This window comes from Phalacrocorax carbo, chromosome 6 (genome assembly GCF_963921805.1).
Source record: "Phalacrocorax carbo chromosome 6, bPhaCar2.1, whole genome shotgun sequence".
In the NCBI taxonomy this organism is placed as follows: Eukaryota; Metazoa; Chordata; class Aves; order Suliformes; family Phalacrocoracidae; genus Phalacrocorax; species Phalacrocorax carbo.
In genome coordinates, this window is record NC_087518.1 from 18347038 (window position 1) to 18371381 (window position 24344).

The following is a 24344-nucleotide window of genomic DNA, read 5'->3' on the forward strand; positions in this document are numbered from 1 at the left end:
TAGAATAAAAAATGGCATATGGCCCTTATAAAAGGAAGTGAGCTAAACAAAGAATATGAGTATATTCTTTTTTACTTGTTTCTAGGAGAATATGGGGTTTAGTACAAAATTTTAAAAAAATATTTTTCTATAGTATGTATACTGAGTACCTGGTGTGTACAACTGATACCTGCAAAATGTTATACACTGTAACATTTTTAGTACAATCCTGCATTTGACTGAAATTTCTGAAGGTTGATAAAAAAACTTTGGGGAATGGAACTGCCCAGCCCATATCCTTTCTTCCCCTTTCTCTGAGGAACCACCTCTTTCTTCTCCCACTTCTTGCTTTTGATGGTGTAATAACTGTGCTGTCAAGCACAGCTGTAATAACAAAGCTGTCAAGTCCAGCAGAGTCCCAGGAAAAGTTTGTAATCAAATCTGTAAAAGCCTGACCTTTGTAGGAGACTGCATAAGTCACTTATTGCTTGCAAGTCCAGTGAAGAGCATGGTGATCATAGTAGTTGTTTCTGTGGTGTTAGGAATGCTCCGGGATGCAAGAACTGGGCAAAAGGTTTGCTGACTGTCATGGAGAGTGGATGAGGCTGCTTGTAAGGAGCATACCAAACTCATCAAATACTAAATACTGTACCTAGTGGACGTGAGGGCAGGCACACCTCTCCTGGAGGTCAGAATGGATCTCTGGAGGTAGATACGACTGGGGTGAGTTTGTGAGCCATTTTGATGGAGTGCTAGAAGAAAAAGCCAGCCTGGTTCAAGGCTCAGGCAGAATTTGTTTTAGCTCCATATTTTGGCAAATGCCTTGTTATTGCAGGGGCCTAGGCTACATGTGGGGAGGATCGTTTGTCTCTCCTGCTCCCTTCTTATAGCATGTTGCAGATATTCTCTTCTGTTACAGGTGTTCAGTTCCCTGAGAAGCTGGGGAAGTGTCTGGTCATGGAGTGGAAGAATCCTGGGACAGATGCCCTGTGGGCACTAGTAGAGGAAAATTTTTGCTGTAAGGCTTCCTGCAGTTTTAGGGAGAGTGGTGTTGGTGGCTCCCATGTCCTCCTCTTATATTGCGTGTGCCAATATAGTTCTTTGTGAGGAAACCAAATTTGCAGAGAAAAAGGTAATGGGAAACTGACCCAGCCATGTATGTGGCCTTCACTAGCTATGTGTAATTAGCTGGAATGTCATGGGACTTCTGCCCACCTCTTGATACCTGCCCATTTTGAAGGCTCCTGGGCTTGGGATCCTCAGAAGTACAGTTTAATGTCCATACCATTGGTGGCCTCTGTCCCACAGCAGGTTGGAAGCAGTGCCTGGTAATAGAGTTAATGACCTTATTCATTAAAGCACGTTTTGGGGAAATTAGTATATGTCTCCTTTTCTGATCAGCTTCCTGGGCACAGCTGTGGAGTCCATTTCTGGCACAGAAAGGCAAGTTCTCCTTCACTGGGTGTTGCTGTAACTGTTATGTTGTATTTTTTGTACAATACCCATTACCACAGTATCCGAGCACCTGCGAGGAGTTGCTGCACCAGGATGTGGTCAGGTTCGGAGGCACACAGACTGATGGATATCACATTCTACCTCTTTAATTGCCACCCAGTGCAAGTCTTTTTTTGGCAAATAAATCAAGGAGGGAGGTTGATGGATGATTCATAAACATAATGCTCAGTACAAGGAAGGCAGGAGTGGACAGGTGGAGACAGAACTTCCAAATGCTGTGGGAGCAGCTCTTTGCAGCAGCCTGGAGGTGACCAAAGCTTTCTTTGAGGTTCACAGTAGGTTTCGTGTTCCATGTCTTACTGAAGAATCTGAAGCAGCAAAGCCTAATGTTTTTGGAGTAGGTCTCACCATTACCACCTTCCTCCCTACCCCAAGTCTACCCACCTCTGGTCTCCCTGTCCTTCTTGTACACTCCACTAGGACTGCTCCTGCCTTATTCCCACCTCAGGTTTCTGCTTTCTTGCCCAGCCCTGCTGCTAGGTGCAGCCAAGCAAATGGGGACCCCAAGTTGGTAGGCCTGGGGAATGCAGCAGCTTGAGCCCTGCTCCATGTCATGCCTCGCTTCTGTTTTTGGCTTATGTGACCTTGGAGACCTGCCTATTGAAAAGAGAGAGGCTTCTTGTAGCTCCCAGCAAATTTCAGAGGTACCTGAAAATCACAAGGAGGACTTGTAAGATTGTAGGAATGTGGGAATGAGAAATAAATCGAAATGTTTAACTTTGTTACTTAAATAACTGGTTATAAATGGGAGAAACTTGTTTCTGCTGATAGTAAGATGTCCATACATGAGCAATGAGAACCTCACCAGGCCAGCCTTTCGGTTGAGTGTAGCTCAGCCTAGCAGCAGTGCTGCCTGCAAGACATCCTGCCATTTCCTTCCCTATCCCCCTGTTCTCTTGACTGCAAAATAGGGGTGGTGGTGTCTGGCCACATATGCATCAGCCAGCAGAGAGCCAGTGATGAACAGTAGCCAGAAAAAAATCTGATATTCATACTGCTTCAAACTTGTTTTTTTCCCAAAGTGCATTTTCAACTAGTCTTAAGCTGCTCGCAACTTATGTTTGTGTTTGGCAAATAACTACAGCTAAACTGAATTCTGATTTATATCAGAAATTAAATATTTTGTATGGAAATATTCAGAAAACGAATGTGTGGTGGTGCTCTTCCCAGTAGTTAGCTGGTGAGAGCACTGCTAATTGAGGCACAAGACCCAGTTTCAAATCCCCTCTCTATATTTAGATGCATAATCTGGATTTAAAAGTGTCCTGTGCCGTGGAATGGCCTTGTCAATTGACTAGGAGCCATTTTATGATGGGTTTATCTGCCTTTCTAGCCAAGTTCCTTGTGGAGGTGGGTGCAGTCATCAGGGGCTGATCTGTCAATCTGAAAAATGACTTGCCCATCTCTGGTGTGCTGGCACAGCTATCACTGGGAAATCATGCCATTGCAAAATACTCTGTTCCAGCTGTGTATACCTTACTCATAAGTAGATGTTCCTTCCTCTCTAATTATCTCTGTGCTACCATTACTCCCAAGCACCTTGGAGCACTATTAAGTAGTAATAACTACCAATACATGTGGGAGAAATCAAGGTTAATATATAGCTCATTTAGAGAGCTCCAGGAGGAGCACAGAAAGGGGATTTTGTCTTGTACAATGCAAAAAGCTCCCATGGGTACATCTGAATGCAGGCTTTCTAGCAGAAGAGTTATACTCAGAAGACAAGTGATTTGATTCCTGAGTATGGGACTCTGTCAGGTCAGTGAGTGGGAGAGCAATACTTATAAGTTGAGCTGCTGTGATTTGTTTTATTTTTGTGTTTATTTTGGTTTGCATTTTATCCATAGTTATTAGAAACCAAATAGAAGCTCCAAACTGGTGTTGAGTCAAGCCCTTGGTCTGGCTGCAGGCATGTGAAAATGAGCCAGTGTGGTCAAGATGGGACGTATCATTCCAACCTGCTTTAAGCAGTGTATCACAGACCTCTTTCCTGTACTGTAAGGAGTCTTGTGTCTCCTCATTACGATTAGGGGGTGAAATGAAGAGCTGAGTGAGTTGCATCTCTGTACAACACAGTTGCATGGGGAAGGATTTCTGGGTAAGAACAAGGCGGGACACTTGTGCTTGCTAGCTGGAGCTCTTGGTTTGCTGCAGCACTTGCAGTGTCCCTGCAGTAACTCCTTTAGCCAGGATGGAGCCTGCAGCTGCCATGGTCTGTGCCACAGGGTGAGAGGCGGCTTTGGAGAGAAATAGAGGCCAGAAAAGTAGTATTTTGGCACCTGGATTCTCATTGTAGGCCATGTCCTATCAGTGTTTTGTTGCTCTCTAGCTACTAGCATAGTGAATTTAACTGTACACAGGTCAAAAGCGGGGCAAAGAATGCAGAAGATGTTTGGGTTGCGGTACTGGGTATTACTCCTTGAAAGCTAGTCATCCAAACCCATCTGTAACTGTGGTGGTCTGCAACTCTAGCTACCCTGTGCACCTGCTTGGAAAAGGACATGTAGGAAAGGTTTCCTGCAAGGACCTCTGGGATTGCGTAGTTATATTTGCCCCAGTGTTGTGGCTGATCATGAAAAGTGAGTGGAATAACATCAGAAAGCTCTTGCAGTTCTGTTTTAGTCCTAGCAGTGCTGCTCACCACAGTTACCGTCCTGGTCTTCCCCTCTGCGCTTTCAACGTCTCCTGTCTAAGGTGACCAGTACCCCAGGTGTCCTGCTCAGATTGATCATCCTTAACTTGAACTAGCTGGTTTAGGGCAAAGTCCTTTTACGGAGAGGGCTGTCTGTAGCTGTCTCATGGGTCAGCAGCTCAGTCCAAGACCAGACTCCTCTAAAGGGCACAGGCTTGAAAATGGGGACTTAAATGAAAATGCTTGGCTTTGAAGCTGCAGTAGATGTTGGGTCCCATAGCAACCCTTGCACCTAAGTGGTGAATGAACAAACTATTATACTGCATTTACTTTCAGTTTTGTTCTTGCAAATAAGTCTAAAGTGAGCTCCTAACAGTTTTTGCACCAGCTGTGGTGGTCTCACTCTTCCTTAGCAGTTTTTACCTCTTTCTGCTTTTTCCTTAATGATGAGGATGGCCCTAGTTGTTTGATCTTCCACAGCTCTGAAACTGGCCTTATGTGCTGCTTAAAGCTTGAGTCTTCAACATCACTTCTCAAGGCTGCCATGCATGGCCTTCTGGTGCTCCCTCCTTCTGGAAAGTGTGTGAGTGCGCATGTGTTGATCTATGAGGGTAGCAGAGGTGATGGATGCTCAACTGTAGCTTATTACAGTGTAACATCAGGACTTCCTGGCTGCAGATCTGATCCTTCTCCTCCTTTTTCCCTACTTTAAGAGAAGAACAGGCTCTGGTACTACTGTCTGTCCACATGATATTCTTGCTGGAGCTTGCTCTAGTCTGTGGCATTATCACTGTGCTGTAGCAAGAACACAGTTTTATTACTCTAGAACTATTGCAGTCTGTTTGTAAGGCATGATATAATTGAAGTCTGGCACATTTCCCACAGCAAACATTGTTAATCCCCACTAGCTAGGATTAGTCACCACTACTTACAAGCCTTGACACAAAGCTAGCAAGTTATTTGGTTAATCCGCACTTACAGGATAAATATTGCATCCTATGGGAAATTAGGCAGCGTCTTCTTCCTCTCCTATTGTACAGTGATGCATTGTGTCCCTTACACCTGAAGGTGGAAGGGAAAAATGCAATAACGTGATTGATGTTAGCATACACCTGCTATCGCAATGCAGCTGGATCAGCAGGGAAATTTAGTACAAAATAGCTTGCTGAAACCAGGCAGCGAATATAAACAGCATCTTTGTGCTCTTCGTGGCACTGGAGAATTTTCTTATTACACAAGTACTCAATGCCTCACAGCTGCAAAACACTTCCAAGTATCTTCTCTTCCTTTTTACTGTGGGTTTTTTTTCCTCATGGCTTCTCAAGCTATATCTACAAATACTGTCATTGGAGTGGGTTGGAATATTCCCCATGAAACTGAGGTTGCTGAGATGAAGACGTTTCAGGCTCTGAAGTTTTGCAGTCTGAAGTGCAGCTCTAAGTTTCCTCATGGACAATCTCCAAAACAGCAAGATCTTACTGAGCAGGTGGCCTGAGATCCCATTTTCTGGGCAAAATAGCCGAGTGGATCTGGAAACACCAGGTTTCCAGCTGTTGGACAGTTTTTCTGGGGAAGCTGGCTTGAAGCAGAGCACCAAGGAAGCTCAGAGACTTCAGTTCAGCAGCCGTGCCAGAGGATTTCTTCCAAGCCTGTACATTGCAAGTGTCCAGTGAAATCAGGAGCACCAGTGGGTACAAGCAGGGAAAGAAGGGGCTTTCTGGCTGGGAAGCTCTTGACTTGTGCAGAGTTTTGAAAATTTCTGATTTCAGAGTGGTTTGATCCAAAACCTTTTTAAAAAAGGTATAACTTAAACAAGTATTCCCTTAAATGCTTAACTCTTCTTATGGTTTTGACCAATTTATATTATATTTTATCTTAGGTCATGGCATAAATAATTACATAAACTAAATGGATTTTTCTTCGCCCGATTGATTTATCATCTCATTGGACTGAATCATGTTTTCAGAGATTTTAAGCTTAAATTTTACTCCCAGAAAGTGAAATGGAGTTGTAAGTCTTAAGCAAAGTGCTTTCAAAAAGAGAGGACTCATGCTAAGAACTTTTTCTGTTTTGACAATCCATCTAGTCACTTATCCATATTATTGCGTGACTAAGTTTCCTTAAATCTGGTAGTGAATTATATCTCCCTTCCTGCCCCATCCCAAAAAATTCTTCTAGTGACCATGCGTGTGACCAGCCCTGACTCCCTAGCATCTTGTCTGAGTGGATGCTGGCTGCCAAGCGAAGTCTGATATGGGTATCATAGCAAGTTAAGATTTTCACATTGGATAATGTTTGTGTCTTATCCTTGTCCTTTGATTTGCAGTGTTGGTTGTCTGTCTAGGAGAAGTTAGGATTCATTTCCATCCCATCGTTAGCCAGCTAAAATCGTTCTACACATGGTAGTTGAGTTACAACAGGTTGAATAGTAAAACTGTGTTAATACCATAAGTCCAGCAGAAAAGCAGTGTTTTAATCTCTTATTTGTTTCTACTGATCTGGGATGTGTCGAGGAAGGTTTTCACACTCCGTATCTGCTTAGAAACTCTCCCACCCGTAGTTTGGATTTTTAAATACTACTTTATTATGTTTCCATCGTATTTCTTCAAGACAGGTCAGTAACTGCAGGAAGAAAGCACTCAGCTCACCCTGTCTTTGCTGACACTGGGACCAGCTTGTCCCTGCAGTCCCTTCCTGAGCAGCCTCTTGGCCTGTGTTCAGGGAGGTAGAGCAGAAAGGCATTCATTCCTGATGGCACCTCATCAGTCAGGTCCAAAAGCTGTATTGTTTCTTTGCTTTCTCCAGAGTGCAATTGTTTATTGTGTCCAATAAACCGCATTGGTAGGGCTCTTGGAGAAAATACAGTGTTCAGGTTGCCTTTGTAAACAGAAACTACCCTACAGCTCCTGGAGGCAAGAGCTGGTGTTTCTTTGGTGCCTGGAGATGACTGGGGCAGGGACGTTACAGGCCAGCTGAAATAAATCACTGAGTCAGTTGAAAATTGCCATCACTATTTTTGTCCCCTTCTGTCTCCATCTAGAATTTACACGAGAAGGTCAAGTTACTGTTGTTTTCTCTTCTACATTCCCTGTCAGACAAGGTCATTTTCAAAGCCAATGACCAGTTAAGCTTTAATTCTGCAACCATGGAAAATTATTATCAAATGGGACAAGCTTTGAAGTAGATGATTAACTGGCACATCCGATCACTGGACACATTTTAACAGACTCCTTTGCACAACTGTCTTTAGTTGTAGCAAATTCAAACCCATATGAAAATGAGTTTCCCATGAGATGTAATGGGGTGGCTGTCTCTCACCATGTGGCTAAAGCATCCAGTCCTGGCTGAATAAATGGATGGTAAGAGAAAGGACCCAATTGCCTCATAACAACCTCTTAGGAGCTTTCCCTGGAAGCCCAGATGTTCTCCCTTCTCCCAGTCCCTTACTTACTGCTTGTAGAATTTGCTTTATTTTCTGTTGCCAGGATTATAAGAAGCAGAGTCTAAGTTGCCCTGAGACAGGTACAACTCTCATAGTCCTTAACTGGTGAAAGTATCAAGGTGGATTAAAGCCAGCCCCACTCCTGTGTTGGCTCAGGTTTTAGAGTAGCTAAGAGCCAGGCCAGGTTTCTGTGAGATGTAATTCATCAAGGAGGGAGATGCAGAGAAGTATGATGGTGCTGGGTTACAGCAGCACGGCCTAAATTGATCCTTTTACTACCGCAGTTTGGAAATGTTTTCCCAAAAGAAAGCATTGTGAGGCTGTATGGTGCTTTGGTGCGGAGCATGTATGCAATATTTATAGTCTTCTCATCTGAATTACCTGCAGGGCTTGGATATTTTATTTTTAATAAAGGAAAAAGAAGGCTGACAAACCAAAGGGGACTACAGCTATGCAATGAAACCTCATGGAGAGAAAGATGCTGTCACAAGGAGAGCATTTTTAGTAAACTCATTCATTGCTTCATATATTATGCTGCATCAGTCTTTCCCTTATGGCTTCCCTTCACTGTGGTTTGAAAGGTACATTGAGGAACCTCAAGTCATCTTGCTCCAATCTGAAATGTAGCAGATGCTGATGTGGTTAAAGCCATTTGGAGCCAAACTCTTAGCTGCCAGCCACCAGCAGAGGCACTGATATCTGGAGCTCTGTCCACCTATGTCAGCAGAGCATCTGGCACAGGAGTTTACCCCCTTGTTGAAAAACTCACCTAAGATTACTTTTTCCACACTGATCCTGTGCCACTGTGGCTAGCCTGCTTATGGGTACCTAGTCTAGCTCCTGTACCACTTGCTGGGTGTGTCTAGACTGGCTCTGGCTGTCCCTGTTTGACTGCAGTCTAGTCCAGAGTCCATCTGGTTACACAATAAATAAGCAGAATTTGTCTTCCTGGTGGTGCCGGGGGAGTGCAAGGCAGAGACAGGTATGCAACCCCATCTTTGGCCTCGTTCCCCAGACTCAATTATCTTGTCTTCCTTGAATGACCCCTTCCAGCTCATGTACAGCTGAGAGCAGAAGTTGGACTTTACTTTGGTTTATTTATGACAGCTTCATTTTTGTTCCCTTTCCTCTATCAGCAATTAAGGAATGAATTCTGCTCTTGGCTTAATCAGGGTAACTGTGAGCAGACTCATGCCTGTGAACTTGGAGGCTGTTTTTAAATCCTGGCTGATATGAGTGTTACGGTGTATAGCTGATAAATCTTTAAAAAGAAGGTCACAGGGTTGCCTGCAGAGGCCTGACATTAGCTTCTACTGACAGTGATTGAAATGGGTTGTGTATGCCTCTGTGGTATCAAAGAAGGATATCTAAAATTCACCTCTGCCTAAAGGGCTAATCTCCTAAAGTCTTTCTGAATGGCTTCTGAGACAGGCTTGAGCAGGTCAGGCATTTAAGTTTGTCCCACAGGCTGTGTCTGCCATCCCCTTCCCTGCTAATAGGTTTGAGTCAAAGCTTTGACAGTGTTGTATGCACAGCTCGTTCAGAAAGCAGAGTAAACTGGCGTGTCTCTGCTGGACAGCTGTTAATTGAGACCTGCAGTGCTGAAAACCTTTGGCAATCAAAAATCTGGTTATAAGGGGTTTTTCCTTTTTTCTTTTGAACTACATGAATGAAATCTGGGATTCTCACTTAGTGACATGATCCCCATTCCCAAGCGTTATAATGAAATCTTGAATGTTCGGTCGCGGGACCAGAGGAGGATCCAGCATTGGCAAGTCACCTTGCTCCTGTTGGAGGTGATGTTCTTGTCCTGGTAGAGGAAGTCTGAGGTGTGGGACCTGTGTGGTTACACTCCAGCTGGAAGTTCATTGCTCTGTTCATTGCTGTGGTTCCAGTTGTGTTACTGTGAGAAGTTGTCTAGGATGATAAACTGGGGTTTGTGCCTGGTAAAACTTGTCCATGAAATTCAAGAAGTTGGAAACAGTGAAGCAGATGCCTGTCTCTAATAGTGCCAGCAAGACAAGGTTTCTGGGAAGAAAATCTCAGAATAAACCAGCTGCTGCTACAGCTGGGAAGGAAGCTGACAAGAAGTGGCCAAGGAGATGTTTTTCGGGTCTGAAATAGAAGCCGCTAAAATTTAGGGAGTTGTTAATTGTTTAACTATCCTTAGACCACTTTGCCTATGGCAACGCTGCTGTAACAGCAGCAGCACAGGCATTTACTAACCTTTTTCTCTGTAACTCTACTGGAATGCGTTCGTTTCCTGTTCATTTCCCTGCTCTCATCAGCCTTCTGCATTTTAAAATTCAGAATGTTCATATAAAGACATTTTAAAAAAATCCAGAATTGATTTTACATAGCAGACATTACTGTCAAATTTAGGAAGATGGCCAAAGGGCTTACAGAACTGAAGAACAATGAAATACAAACATTTTTCAGTGTCAAGTGATCTACTGTGACCTGGAGTGTTATTTTCACAGCAGCCATTTCTCTATCTGAAGAAGAGAGAGGATTCATCACAGTATGCAGGGGTATGCCAGTGGGAGCAGTGGTGGCCTCAAGCCCTGGCAGTCAGGCACTAGGGTAGTTTTGAACGATGCTTTTCCACAACGATTATCTAGGTCCCTCCTTTTGTTGTTCCTGCTTGGATGAAGGACTGCACTGTAACTGCTCCCTGATGGGAACAAGGACCTATTTGCATTATTGGAAATTATTCCTTAATAGAGAACTAGTTTTGGTGTATTCATGCGATACACAATACCTTTGAGACCCCTCCATCCAGCTTAGTTAAGATATTAAACCAGCTGACAGTGCCCAGGACTATACAGAAGGCTGGCAACCAGCAGTCCCAACTGGGAAGATGTTTCCCACAGAATTGGGCAGGGCCAAAATTTGGTGACCCTCAGAGACTGGAGCATTGCTCCTCTTTTCTACAAAGCTGAGGTTGATTTGATGCACACTGAGGAGCTGGGTCAGAGCTGGCCTTTGTAAACAGGTGTGAAGCCACTGCCTGACTGGCTTTGCACCTGATTACACCAGGAGTAGCGTGGCTCACTCTCCTATTGCCTCCTAGTTCGACTGCAAAGTTAAGAGTAGTGTTTGCTTTTGTAGTACTAGCCCAATTTCACTCCTTTATACTGCAGACTATTGGTGGGAAGTACCTAGGCAGTGGAATTTCAATGATAAATATTTCAATTAACATGTTTGCATGCTTTATTGTGTTGTTTTGTTATGCTTGTGCAGTTTGTAAAGGGCCAGGGGATCCCATAAGAAGGAACATAATGTAAATCTGTATTATTATATACCTTCTAGCATCAGTCTGAAGGAAATCCCAGTTGTACTTCTGTTCTTTAAGGACAACAGCAAAGAATCAGCCCTCTAGGAAAACTCAGGAAAGTATTAAATAAGTTTGATAATGAAACTGCAAGGACGTAGTTCATAAGCATGATGGACATGTCCTATAGCCTGTGCCAGCAGTCACCAGATACCAGTGATGCAGTGGGGGCCAAGCTGGTACCCGCTGGGCCTTGGGTGTTTGTGGTCTGTGTTGGAGGTCTGTCCTCTCCATGAGGAGTCAGTAGGGATGGAGAGGGCTAAGGAGGCTGGGATGCTGGAGGCTGCAAGAGGGATGACAGGGATACAAGCAAGTCAATAAAATTTGGAGGAGAAAAGGCAGTCCCAAGCAGTGAACGCAAAAGCAGCAAGTCCTACCTAAGAAGCCTCCTGGAGGTGTTTTTGGCAGTGTTTCTAGGAGGGGACTAATTCCAACTTTAACAAAGCTCTGATCACAACCTTTTTCTGAGGCTTTTACAGGACAGTGCAGCTTAGTGTTGCAACAAAATTGGGCTTTGAAATGCTCTGTGCAGCCTCTCTGTTGGCAGCCACATCATCCCAATCAATAACATCAGTCCATCAGCCTTCTAGAAGCGCTTAGTAGTTTGGGGACAATCAGCCAGTTCAAATGCAGATCCAGAGTGTTGCAAGCTTAATAGCAGTTGGTCCTGTTCCTGACTGGTATGAACTGAAACTCTGCTGGTGTCAATGGGCTGTGCTGATTTAAATGAATTCAGGACCTGATAGTAAAGTTTTCTTGAAAACCCATTGTAGGAGATGCTGTGGTTAACATGGGACTGTATTTCTGTCTTGAATATAAATGCAAAGTTGACATGTGACTAAATCCTATAGCAGTAGCAACATGCAATTATCAGCTCCTCGTGGTTACTGTGCACTTCAGACTGATGGTTCTGGGGGCTCATGGCTTAGCAGCGGCTACCGCTGGAGCAGAAGTCCACGCTTTGCAAGAAAATGGGATTTGGGAAACAGCAACCCTTTCCTCACAACCAAAATGGACCACAGCCAGGTGTTTGGTATGTGAGTTCATCTCATGCAGTATCTGCTGAAGATGTACAGCACAGCTCTGGCTCTTCAATAAGTAATGATCCTGACTGTGTTTTCTTTGTGAAGTGAGTCCTGGGTCTCAGGATCAAGCTCTAGGGTAATTACAGCATCACTGTCTCCACCACCCTCGCAGCCTGTGCTCATGCACTGTCTCAGGGCAAGGGGAAAAGCAGCATTGGAAGTCTCAGTTTTCCTTTAGGGTACCTAACCCAGCTTGGATCAGAGACCTCCATGGTGCCAGGATGTTGCTTTTGCTCCATAAGCAGATATCTCATAGCACTGGGCTTTGTTACAATCCAGAGTTCAGTTCCTCCTCCTTGCTACTTGAACCCTGTTTAGAAAACTTGAAGTGCATCCCCACCCCTTGAGGATGCTTTATATATAAGAGTTGACTCACCTGCACCTAAAGGCAGTGGATTTAAATTTGAGAATTTGTCTAGAAAAACAACAAATGAAGCAGTTGACGGTGGTTTAAAGAGGTAATTTTGAAGGATTTTATCTTTTAAAAGGGTGCATGGAGAGGAGGAAGCAAATGACTACGAAGGACATTTGTAAGGAGAAGCCTGTAGTATTTGTATTTGCAGTCATTCCATTGTTTTGCTTCATTGTCTGTCTGGAAGGTGATGGAGAAATACAGAAACCAAATAGTTGTTTGCTTTTAAAGTATTTTAATGTTTAGCTCAAAGGTTTGGAGAGCCCTGTATTAGCCTTAAGCCACAAGTTTGGGTTTGTTTTTTCTTGGGGGGTGGCAGGGAAGGATAAATTTCCTTTTTTTTTTTTCCTCCCCTCACTGAGGTGAGACTTATTGGAAAAATTCCTCCAAGATGAAACTCCCTTGGGCTTGGCTTAGTTACACTGGGAATAAATGCCACTCGTGGTGTACAGGACATTGGGCAAAATGTATAGAAGGCCCTTTGCAGCTATCTCTCTGTTATGTCTAGCCGACCATGTAGGGATTTCAGAGTTATTGCAGAACATAACTCAGTGTTGAAGTGATCCAACAAAATTTATTATATAAAACTTTACAAAGACAAGGGACAAAAAGGAGGGCAATTCACTTAGCAGTCTGAATGCTGGGCACGGAGAGCACACGGTTTATCTCCACCTAACAAAGTTCTGTAACAAAACCTGTATGCATCAGCACAAACGACAGCAGAGGTACAAGAGTCCTGTGTTTTGGCTGGCAATATCCATAGTTCAGACAGCATTTTCTTTGAACCTTCTCATGACAAGTGTATCCTGGCTTGCTGTTAGTGCTGTAGAAATAGCTGGTTTTAAAACTCTCATTCACTAACGAACAGTGGCGCTCTTGAGAGAGATGTGTTCTGTGCTGGATTCATTTCCATGATGCCAGACAAACTGTTCTTATAGATCATGCCAAGCTGAAATTCACTGGGTATCAAAACTCCAGTTAATATACAGAGAGTACCCTTACACATTCGAATTATCAACTTACTGCCTAGTTAGAGATAAGACACAAAAGAGCAACTCTGCCAGGGGAAATGAGGTGAGATTCCCATGCCACTGAATAAAATGTTATCCTGTGTAAACCAGACAAAATGTGAGTCCTGAACTTCCATGTTCAACCAAACTACAGCTGTTTCAAAGCAGATCCAACAGCACTACAAAGTGCCTTTTCTTTTTTTCCATTTCCCCTAGACAAAGCACCTACCATGAAAGTGAGGATGGGAATGAACAGGCCACCCCATCAGTCTGCTGCTAGATCAAACCTGGTAGGAAGCCTGACTTCCAGCTGGCTTGTTACAGTAGCCAAAGGAGGTGAGACCAAAGCCTATCTCCCAGATTTCAGCTGTGCAATCAGATCTAGGAAGAGGCTGGTTCAGAGCAGTTCCTACTGGGACACACTTCTCTTTTCCATCAGACAGCCATTTAATGGTTTCCAGAATGAGAGGCTATATCCAATTGACTTTTTCCTCTGTGAATTTGTCGAAGTTGGTACAAAAGCCAGTTCTGGCCTCTACAGAAGCTGGTGGCATGTGGTTGCACAATCCCACCGTATGTGAAAACATACACTGTTAGTTAAGCTGCAGATATTGTGCCTTGTTGAGCAAACCACACCCCAAGACCTTGTTTATAATGAGGTGGGAGGGATCACATTTAAAAACTGTTTCATGGCAGTTGAACTCATAATTAGCACAGCTATCGTCATATGTTGCAAGATAATTTATCTTCCAGAGGGGGTGGATGTTAAAGTATATGTAAATAATCAACTATAATGAAGAGCTTGTTACTGGCTTGCTCTAGCTTCAATTTGGACAAACTTGGATAACATACATTCTCAAGCCATTGTTGCAAATTAAAATATAAAAAGGCAAAGGGGTTTTGGAAAAGGTTCTGCTGCTTTCTGATTCAGACATCATCATTTTTGAAGGAAAAAAAAGAGTCAGGACTGCGTGACTTGTGAGCTGGGTGTGAACTAAGCAACTAGTTCAGTGAAGGCAACTGTATAGTCCTTCTGTTCTCAAGCATGGTTGAGAGCAAAAGTGAGTGACAGCACAGCAACCTTTATGGTGTTAGCTATAATTATAGGCTGCTGTTCTTTGTCAGAACAGGAGGAAAAAATCAAAAATTCACTATTGGGGATAAATGAAGAAGCAAGAGCTTTTTCTGAGTGTGCGTGGGCAGAGGGTGGGCCAGGTCCTGCACTCTTAAACAGGCTGATATAAAAGGTGTCAGCACCTGCTTCTGCTCTTTGCACTAGATGCAAGAGACACAGCAAACATGTAGAAAGGTCCAGAGCTGACAACATGCCACGGCTGACTTTGGAGATTTTTGTATTTTCAGTGTGGCTGGTAGCAGAGATACCAACAGCAGAATGATCCCAGCTCCCTTCGAGTGAGAAATGATTCACGCTCTGTAAAAATAAAGCTTGATGTAAGCAGCCCAGTATCTTCTGAAACAAAGACTGCAGCTCTTGAACTTTTAAAAGGACCTTTTTTTTCCCCAGTTCTTTAGAGTTTAGAGGAGACTGCAGGGTTTTACTGTTAGTGTGGTTCACCTGCCTCTGGACAGCTCTCCCGAACAGCATTTTCTGGGAGCACTCTCTTTTGCTCTGGCCTGGCACTGAAGATGAACATTAGGAGTTTTTAAACTCAGATCCAATTTGTCGTCCCCAGTACTGATGTGAATTGTTCTCTTCTCCACTTCAGCCAGATGTTGGTCCCTTCAATAAAGAAGCCTGTAATACTTAATGCTTCCCTCTGCCCGTTCCTCTGATGTGTAATTAGAGAGTCAGTGTAAGCTTGTGATACCAGAGCATCTTGTCTCTGGACATCTGCTCTGGGTGCTTTTTGAGGCAGAGAGAAAATCTATTTCCGGACAAGCAGCACTTGGTTTCAGGGGGAGGATCTGGATCTTTAGCAAAAGGTTTTACATAAACTTGAAATAAAAAAGGGGGAGGGAATGTGAGTGGGAAAAAAATATTTTAGTAATGCTTGTGGTTTACAAGGTCTTATAATATGTCAACAAACGACATGCACATACCATACAAAGGCAGCTGTAGAAACAACCTTCAGAGACTTGAAACCTTTTTCAATGAATTAATTACTTGGGCTGTATAAAAGGACATTCACAGATGCGCCAGGAGCACATGATTTTAACACAAAATACTGGTACTGAGTCTCCACACCTTTGAAAGTCGTTAGTCCTATCCAAGCCCTCTTCCTTGTAGCAACATGACTATGCAAGGTCACTCTTCCAAGGCTACTCTTCCAAGGCTCCATCTGTGCAGTGGGACTGAGGTGAAGGCCCTGGGATCTGCTGGGGTGAGCTGCTGGGGTTCTCTCACCCAGGGTTGTGCACCCTTGCACAAACACCTTGAAATGAGTGGAGCAGCTCATTGCATTTTTACATGCAGGGAAATTCATGCTACTGTAAAATCAAGGTTGCTTGCTTGTTCTGTGCCTGCCCCGTAGTGCAGAGCTGCTTTGCGCATGCTCCTGTGCAAAGCAGATGAAATGACTCAGCTCCAGGAGCTGAAACAGTGATTCAGCTAAAAGTTTAAACAAAAGTTGCAGGATGGCAAAAAACCCTTGTGTGGACTTTCCACTGTTCCAACAACTACTTATGACCTTTCATACAGTCAGATAAGTGGCTTTATCAGACAGAAAACTGAAGCAGGAACCCAGCTTGTTAACAGAATCGCTTGGGTTGCAAGTGACATTTCTTTCCTTCCCTTTACAAGCTTGATTGCCACATTTTAAATGGCAACATATATTCTGAGAAGAGTTGACTTAGACTTTAGCCACATCATTGATTTATGCTCCAGATACGGTCAAATTGTATTTGCGTTAAGGAATGAGCCATAAGCAGGGAACTGGAAACTGTGGTTTAAAGGTAGAATATCCGCTGGATATCTATGTTCAGATATGAGGTGACAGCTTAAAAGAAATATTAACAACTCCTAGAGTCTACAGGGGTGTGTATTTCTTTTTTTTTTAATTTATTTTTAATTCGGTCGAGTAAACCAACGCATGGTTGGCACTGTTAAAAACAGGACAGAGGCTAGCTAATTAGTCAGGTCAAACTTGAGGTGCATCTGCAGAGCAGTGTACAAGAAGCATATAAGAAGTTCAGTTTATCACTTGGTTTATTAGATTTATTTGTTCATCTGGGACTTTCAGCAACCTGATCTAGTGAAAGATATCCCTGCCCATGGCAGGAGGGTTGGACTAGATGACCTTTAAAGGTCCCTTCCAACCCAAACTGTTCTGTGATTCCTCTCCATTACAGGTACAGCTCCATAAGAAGGAGAACGATGCCAACGCATGGAGCATTTTTAGGTTCTTCAGAACTGATTCAGTCCTTTCCAAAAACCCCAGCCTTTGTCACCTGGCCATTGGAACAGATTATATTTCCTCTCATCTGTCTCATTTACAGAAGGGAAAACTTAAAATATGCAGCAAGAGGAATAAGGAAAGCAGGGAAAATGGCAACCTATTACAGCTGTGTGCCTCAGGCAAACCTCATAGTGCTCCCAAACCACAAATCTTATTCTAAATCATATGGACGTGTTTCTCAGTGAAATGGTTGTCTAGTTAGGGTGGCATGGGAGAGGGGATTAGGCTATTATCTTAGATATAATCTCAGAAATAGCTTAAAAATCCAGGTTGAGGTAGTAGCCTGTTTTGGAAAATTGCAACACAGGGAGCTAAAACCTAGTTGTGTTGTGTGCAATAGAGAACAGCTGGATGCTGAAAGGTCCTGCGCAGGCTGTACCAGGAGTACCGTAACATAGTCTGTAACATTGTAAACATAATATTTACTGTAGTGTAAAGTATAGCTGGGAGTGTGTGATAGGTAGGGAGAGAACATTTAGCAGCTTCTGGTGTGTTTACTCTGGAGAAATTGTAAATGGATGGTAGAGAACTTACTTCATGACTGCCATTTAGATTAGGAAGCCAGGCAGGTAAATATTGCAGTAGAAAATGCTGAAATGCCAAGACCCTCAGACATTTAGGCAGTGTTCTTCTGGGAACCGACAGGGCAAAGAAAACTAAGCAGATACCCAGATGCCTTCTTTACCTAAGAATATAACTCATCAGAGTCCTAGGAAAATCAAGGCAAGCTTAACATGTTAACTGACTGTTTCAGCTCCACAAAATTTCCTTTAAAATGCAGTTGCTTGGTAAAATAATTTCTTTAGTATTTTCAGCATGAACAGAAATCCATGGCCTTTCTCATTCACCAAATCACTTCTGAGCTACTTATTTTTCCAAAAACAGGTATATTAGCACCATTTTGATTTCTTCTGTCTTTTCTGCCTGTAGACTTGGTAATGCTCTGAGCATGTTAATTGAGGGGTACATCTGCAAGGAATTTCAGGACTATGATCCTCTAAACAAGGCTCTCCTGGGGCATCTACGTGGAAAGGAAAACTGGGAGTGGGAAAGGAGAGGTGGGTAGTGAGGTAATAAAGTTTCGCAGGACCACTTGGAACAGGAGCCAGAAAAAGCAATCGTTGCCCGGCTCAAGTCGGTCCTATCTGCTAAAAAATGGTAGTTAGGATTGGTGTTACTATAAGGAGGGTGAAATTTATTGCCTTTTCTTTCACTGTACTGCCTAGTGAAAGCTACTGCGTGAAGCTGGGAAAGCTTGCATGTCAATCATGGTATTAAAGCATGATTATTGCTTTGGGTAGAGCCCTGTAATCAGCCTGGAGGAAAGAATTAATAAAACATCTTAAATATGTTCTAAGAGTAATGTAGTCCTTAAACCTCCCCATAAATGTGCAAACCACTGAAGGGGGGTCTCTTCTTAAGAAGCCCTATATTCAAATATTGTGAGCAATCATTTTATGAATTGCAGAGTAGACACCAGACAAAGTACTGATGTATCTTAGCAGTGTCTTAGTTCCAATCCAGCCCTAGAAATGTCTGTCTTCCCCTTCTATTGTCTAGAAGCAGCTTGCATGCTGGGGAAGATGGTCCACGCCCCATGGCATCCTCCTGAGTGATCAGCTGATGTTCTTGGAGTCTCAATATCACAATATTTGGAATAAAATCTGGTATGTGAAGTTAGAACTCATTGCATGTTTGGTACCAAAGCCACTACCCAGCTCAGGCAGCCTGCTGGGTGGGTCCTTCCTGTCCCCAGCTGGGCAGAGCAGTGGTTGCATCCAGTGCTTTTTGCAGGATGCTGGTAAGGGCATGACTCAGTGCTCTGGGGTTGCACAGACGATAATCTAGATGCAGAAGGTTGAAATTGAAGAACCATCCAGGCTGGAACACTGCTTCTTCCCTGATGTAGATTAGATGGCTAGCATGAAAGGTAGTTATCTGACATGATGGCAGTTAAAGTCATATATATGTGGTGCTCACATAACTGGCCAAAATAATTAGTGCAGTGATTTCATGGAGAGTAACTATATAAGCTGCTTTTGACAGTGCACTGATGTTGTGATGACACAAATTGGCAATGTGTTTTGTGGGAAGTCTCAGGCTGGCTGCTGCTCAGCTTGGGCTCTTCTTTGTGATCACCCTTATTGGGCTTGAGCTCTTGTTTTTCATGTCTTTGAGACTGTGTTACTGCTATTGAGGAGACACTGATATTTCAGATCCTTTCTTTATTTGGACCTCTTCCTTTTGCTTTTCATTGTCTATGGAAACTGGTCCAACACTGTCCTGGCTAGATCTAATTTTGAGCTGATGTTCAAACACACTCTACTGCCATATGAGGCCAGCTAGTGAGTATTTGCCAAACAGAAGCTGGGCAAGCCACAATGGGCTGGATTTGAATGAGTGAAGTAAAAATGGAAATTACAGGAATGTAATTTTGAATGTCTCAGTGAGTCACAATCCATTTGTTAGCAACAGAACAACTTTTGGAGATTGTCTGAAAACGTGGGAAAAAGAGAATGGAACATACCAGGTCACCTTTGCTCACACTGAATAGGCTGTTGTCCTCCTGTGAGACTCCAAAAGACATGTCACCCAACAAGAGTTTTGCTGGCAGAGTTGACTTCAGAAGCAGGGAAGGAATTAAGTACATAGCCCGGGCCTTGAAACAGGAAAATCAGAATACAGTTATGCCCCATTCTGTTTTCTAGATAGATCTCTGATATTTAAAGATAGAGAAGGATAGAGAAGCTCTCTGATCTGGAAAAAGTTGTACTTCAATATTAATCTGAAAGTAGATGGGAAGAAAAGCCCTGTCCAAATGAAGGTAGCTTTGTAGTTTGTCCTTTACTAATCATCTTATCTTAACAGGAGGGCATAGGATCTGTGTGATGATTGATCTCTGACACAATTTGGTTACTGAATGTTATTAATTTAAAAAAAAAGGCTTAACGTAGACGTGTTGTATTGCCTTAGACAGATTCTGTTTGGGAGCTGTTTCATTTGAATTCCCAATTTCCCTGGCACTTTTCAGTGATGACTCTATGGGAAATACCATTTTTAAAGTATTATTTAGCAGATGTGATTTATCTCTGCCTCCATGTCGGCCTTCTGTGCAGTTGCTTTGAGAAAACGCAAACAGAGGAGAGCCTGTCCCTTTGCCAATCATTGCCATGTTTGCTCTGAACATGGTCTCCAGAGGAAATTCTCCATAGCCACCAAGGACCATGATTTTTAACATGTGCATGGTGCTCCCACCCATCCAAAGCATTTGCTTGGAGCAATTTTGTAAATAGTGAGACTTCTGGGAACGCAGACAGTTTTCAATGACCTAATGAGGAAGGAAGACACTAACGCCCTAGGTTTGATCCTGTCATTTTTGGTCATGCTCAAAGAGTTCTGTTGACTTGGAGAAATGAGGAGTGCAGGCATGACCGGGCCATGCTGCTAATGATACCCCTCTTGGATGTCACATTCTTTTTTGCAATGCAAGACCGAGACTTTTAGTGAATTCTTTACAAGCTGGTTCATAGTCTCAGTTAAGCAACACATCCATTATTCATTGAGTTTATTATGACAGTTCCCAGGGACCAAATAAGAGTAGGGCTTAATTACAGTTGGCATCAGAGCCCCTGCCCCCTGATCAGGTTGTATAGAAGAGGAGGGCAGGCAAGATGGGGGAAGGGCTGGCTGCAAGCCACTTGGTTACAGACTTAGCCCTGTTCTCATTCAGCAATGCATGTGCTCGAGTGCTATGCGAAACAGCAGCCTGATTTCTGTTCTCTGTCTGTGTTGATGTGGGGCTGCAGAGAGAAACACTATGAAGTGTGTGAGAACATGACATGAATGGAGAGCAGAAGATTGCTCTGTTCCATATTTCCCTTTCTTCTCTTTAGTTTTTTCTTTCCTTTTTTCCCCCCTCTTTTCATGCCTTTCACCTTTTTCTGATCTAGCTTCTTTTTGTGCCGTCTTTGGAAATTAGCTGGGCTACCTTGGTGAAAAAGATTACTTTCAAGGCATGATGACTTAGAAAGCAAGAACAGTCCTGGTGACCAGAGGCCAGATGTGGGTGTGAGACAGACTGGTGGCTTCTGGGCTCATAGCCTTCCTGAATGCTAGGGGAACCAGGAGGGCTGAGGCTGTCATGGGGCTGTAGTGCTGTTTGTAGCTGAGTTGATTTAATTTCTATAGAGTGAGCACTAAGGCATACTAGCAATGCATATGTGCCTTGTGTAGGGTAGGTGAGAGAAGCCCTGGTTTTGGGAAAGCCAACCTGCTGGACCCAAGTGCAAATTTTTTGCAAATTTTTCACACACACATACAAATCTGTGCTTGACTCCACTCTCTAGCTGGTACAACTCTAGATAAGCGTGAAAGAGGAAGCATCCACCAGCTTTACAGGGTCTTCCTTGCTCTGCTTAGGGTTCAAATGGGGCTTGGTGGTGCACACCACATTGTCATGCTGGGACATGCTGCTCAGAGAGCCGTATTGCTCAGCATTGCACAAGCACGTGCAGGGTTGTAATAGTCTCCGGGGAGGTCATGTTCCCTTCATGGGACACAGCAATTAGCATGACTTGGGACCTCATGCATTGAGCACTTTGGAGATTCTTTTGGTACTTCAAGGTGATCCTAACAAGAGGTACAGGGTCACTGCAAAAAGCCCATTTTGTAAAGTGCTGCCTGCTGCTTGTCTAGCTGTCCCCTGCCCAGGGGTTAGGCTGTCAATGTGGTATCCACCCAGCCAAGCCTCCTTCTTCCTTCTACTTCAGAGGTACCTGAGTTCAGCTCCCTGGGGCAGAGCCCATGGACTCAGAGGTGCAAAGGTTCAACTGCTGTGAACTGTGTCCTGATTTTGGCACTCCTTAACTGTATAAGGGCTTTTGATGTATAAGCTAGGTATGCGCTAGCTAGTGTTACTTGTAGCCAGATCTGCACTTCATGGCTCTTCCATGGGATCTATCCTTCACCTTTGTATTTTACCAAACCCTCCAGGCTTCACACCTTTCTCACCCTGCTAGCTGTGATTTACTGTTTCTGCCTTAAAACAGCCTTCTACACCATGGATGCACTGTGTGCTATAGCACATGCCTCTGGAGGTGCAGCAGGGGTAAGGGAAGGGCAGTGTTATTGTCTGTTTCCCTGCTATTCCTGCTGCAGAAGCACAAAAATGACCTCCCTAGGGTGCTCTGACCACTGAGGAACAAGCTCAGCTGCTGGGACATGGCTGTTGGGATCCCTCTGGCAGCACAGGTTGTGTCAAAGTTGTATAGAGCACCCAGCGCTCTTCTGCAGATGTTGGAGTCAATATTTGGGCAGGGACATCTTAACTACAGATTTGCCATCCTATGAACCCTGCTGGAGTTTGGGAAGTTTGGGATATGAGTATCCAGAAGGGGCTCAGCCCATTATTTTTTTTTTTTTGAGTAATGGCCTTTTCTTCTTTCAGTCAGCTGCTAATAAGCTTGTAAGCTAAAGAAAAAGGAATAAATTGGGAATGGCTGCAGTGGAGCTGATGGAAATGGGCAGACACAAAACTAGAGTCAACAAGTTGACTTTTGAGTCTGATATTGGACTTTGAGGCTCATCTTCTTCTGGGAAGATGGGTGGAGGTGGATTTGCATCCATTCCTGCTGAACTCCTACAGAAAATGTGACCCTTTCCTTCCATTTTTATGGCATCATAATCCTGATCTAAATTAGAACAGCATGTGCCAGGAAGTTATCTTTCCATGGAGAACTTGTTAAAATGCTTTTAATGGAAGTTTTCCCTATGGTTAGAGAACCCTTCAGGATTTTTCTTTTTGAGGAGCACAGTAAGTTACTATGTGAGCCTCTCTGCAGCCTGTGCCAATGCCAGCCTGCCCATCTGAAGGTGGAAACCAGAGGGGCCAGCCAGTAGCTCCCCTGAAGCACAGTGCCACCATGTTGGCTGCTTGCATTTGACCACTGTGGAAGGTGACAGGGTGACTCAATGGTGTGACTAATTTTCCAAGCTGCTCCCTTTACATTTTGGAAACCATTGGCAAAGACTGAAAATATGACCCATAACAAAATAAATGGGTAATTGTCGCCAGGCAGTGGGTATGAGTGCATGTGCATCAGTTAGCATGACTTCTAAATTTTTTTTCTTCTATCTATGTTTTAGGTCTCTCATCTTGTGAACCTTTGGGAGGGAAGAAGTGATTTAGGCATCTGAAGGACACATAATTGAATGCTATCCAAAATTCACTAGCTGCCTGTTGTTGGTGAAGATCTGAAGATGCGGCACATATGCTTGGAGAGGTGGAACATCATGCCATGCTATGTACTTCAGCCGTCCAGGTAAGCAGCTCCCTCCAACTGACAGCACAAGCCCATACGCTTCAGGGTAATAAAACGAGATATCTTCATAGGTAGTGATGCTTTGCCAAGAAATTCTCATCAGAAACTGTGTGCACAGAAAATATTTGAGGGATTTGCAATGAAAATAAAGGGATAAAAACCTCTGAACCCAACTGGGAAGTCCAGCATGAAGGCAGGGAGCAGACGTCAGGCACATGGAAAGACATGTGCTCTCCTACCTTGGAGAACAGCAAGTGTCACATCAGCTCCATAACAGCAGAACAGCCTTGCTCTTGAAGGTCAGGCTGTCAAAAGCTGACCTTCTCAAAAAGATTCAAGATCTTTTTCATTAAGTAAGCCAAACTCATGCATGAGACACTTTTTTTTCAGTTTTGGCGGGGGGCGGAAGCTATTTTGAAATGCTGTTTTGGTTAGGTCTGTGTCATACAGCATCCTGCCTTAGTCAACATTCAGTACACCTAAGAATTAGGGCAGAAGGCCCTCTGTCCCATTATGCCTAGTGCTTCTGTTAGTGCAAGGAGCTCCACTAGTTACTTTTATTATGTGAAAAGAAAACTCTCTAAATCTGTTCCCTTTCTATGTTACGACTATCCTTTGCTGAATGTTTGTGTGTGGGTAATTCTGGTTACAAAATATCTCCTTGCTTACAATTTCTTTATCAAAATTAGAGGGAATCATAATTTTCATGTGCAATTGTATGGGACCAGGTCAGCACTACTTTCTCACCAAGAGTTTTTCTTGAGCAAATAAGCAAATAAGAGATACAGATCTAGCTGGTGTTTGTGTAGATGGGGTTTTTTTTTGTTGATATTTTTTTTTTTGGCAATGCATGTAGATGATTTCATATGCTCATCCTGCCTAGATTGTCAGCGTTGTTTGGAAGTCTTAGGTCTACATTGTCTCAGGTAGATGGCTGACAAGCTAGATGTCCTCATGGCTGAACTTTTTTTATTCCAGGTTTGACTGCTGGGTGGTTGAATACTGGTCATACGTACATTGTGGTTTTTTTGTATCTTCATTTCTCTGTCAGTGAATGTAGTGAATATCATTAGTGTCTCCCGTATAAAGTCCTGTAGGGGTCTTAGGGTGGAAAATGCTGGATATGACCTCAGTGGTGGTGCCACCAAGTACTAGGGTGTTTTAGAGATGCCAGTGATACAGACTGGAATGGTACCGAT

At 43.5% G+C, this 24344-nt stretch overlaps 1 long non-coding RNA gene across 2 annotated transcripts in view; it reads left to right on the plus strand.

Annotated features, from left to right (window-relative positions):
- LOC135313844 (uncharacterized) overlaps positions 1–23139 on the plus strand; it is a 105962-nt gene extending 82823 nt beyond the window's left edge. For both annotated transcript variants that reach the window (XR_010373334.1, XR_010373335.1), the window contains one exon: positions 22970–23139. This is a non-coding gene — a long non-coding RNA (uncharacterized LOC135313844). The remainder of the gene's footprint in view (positions 1–22969) is intronic.
- Positions 23140–24344: the final 1205 nt, after the last annotated feature.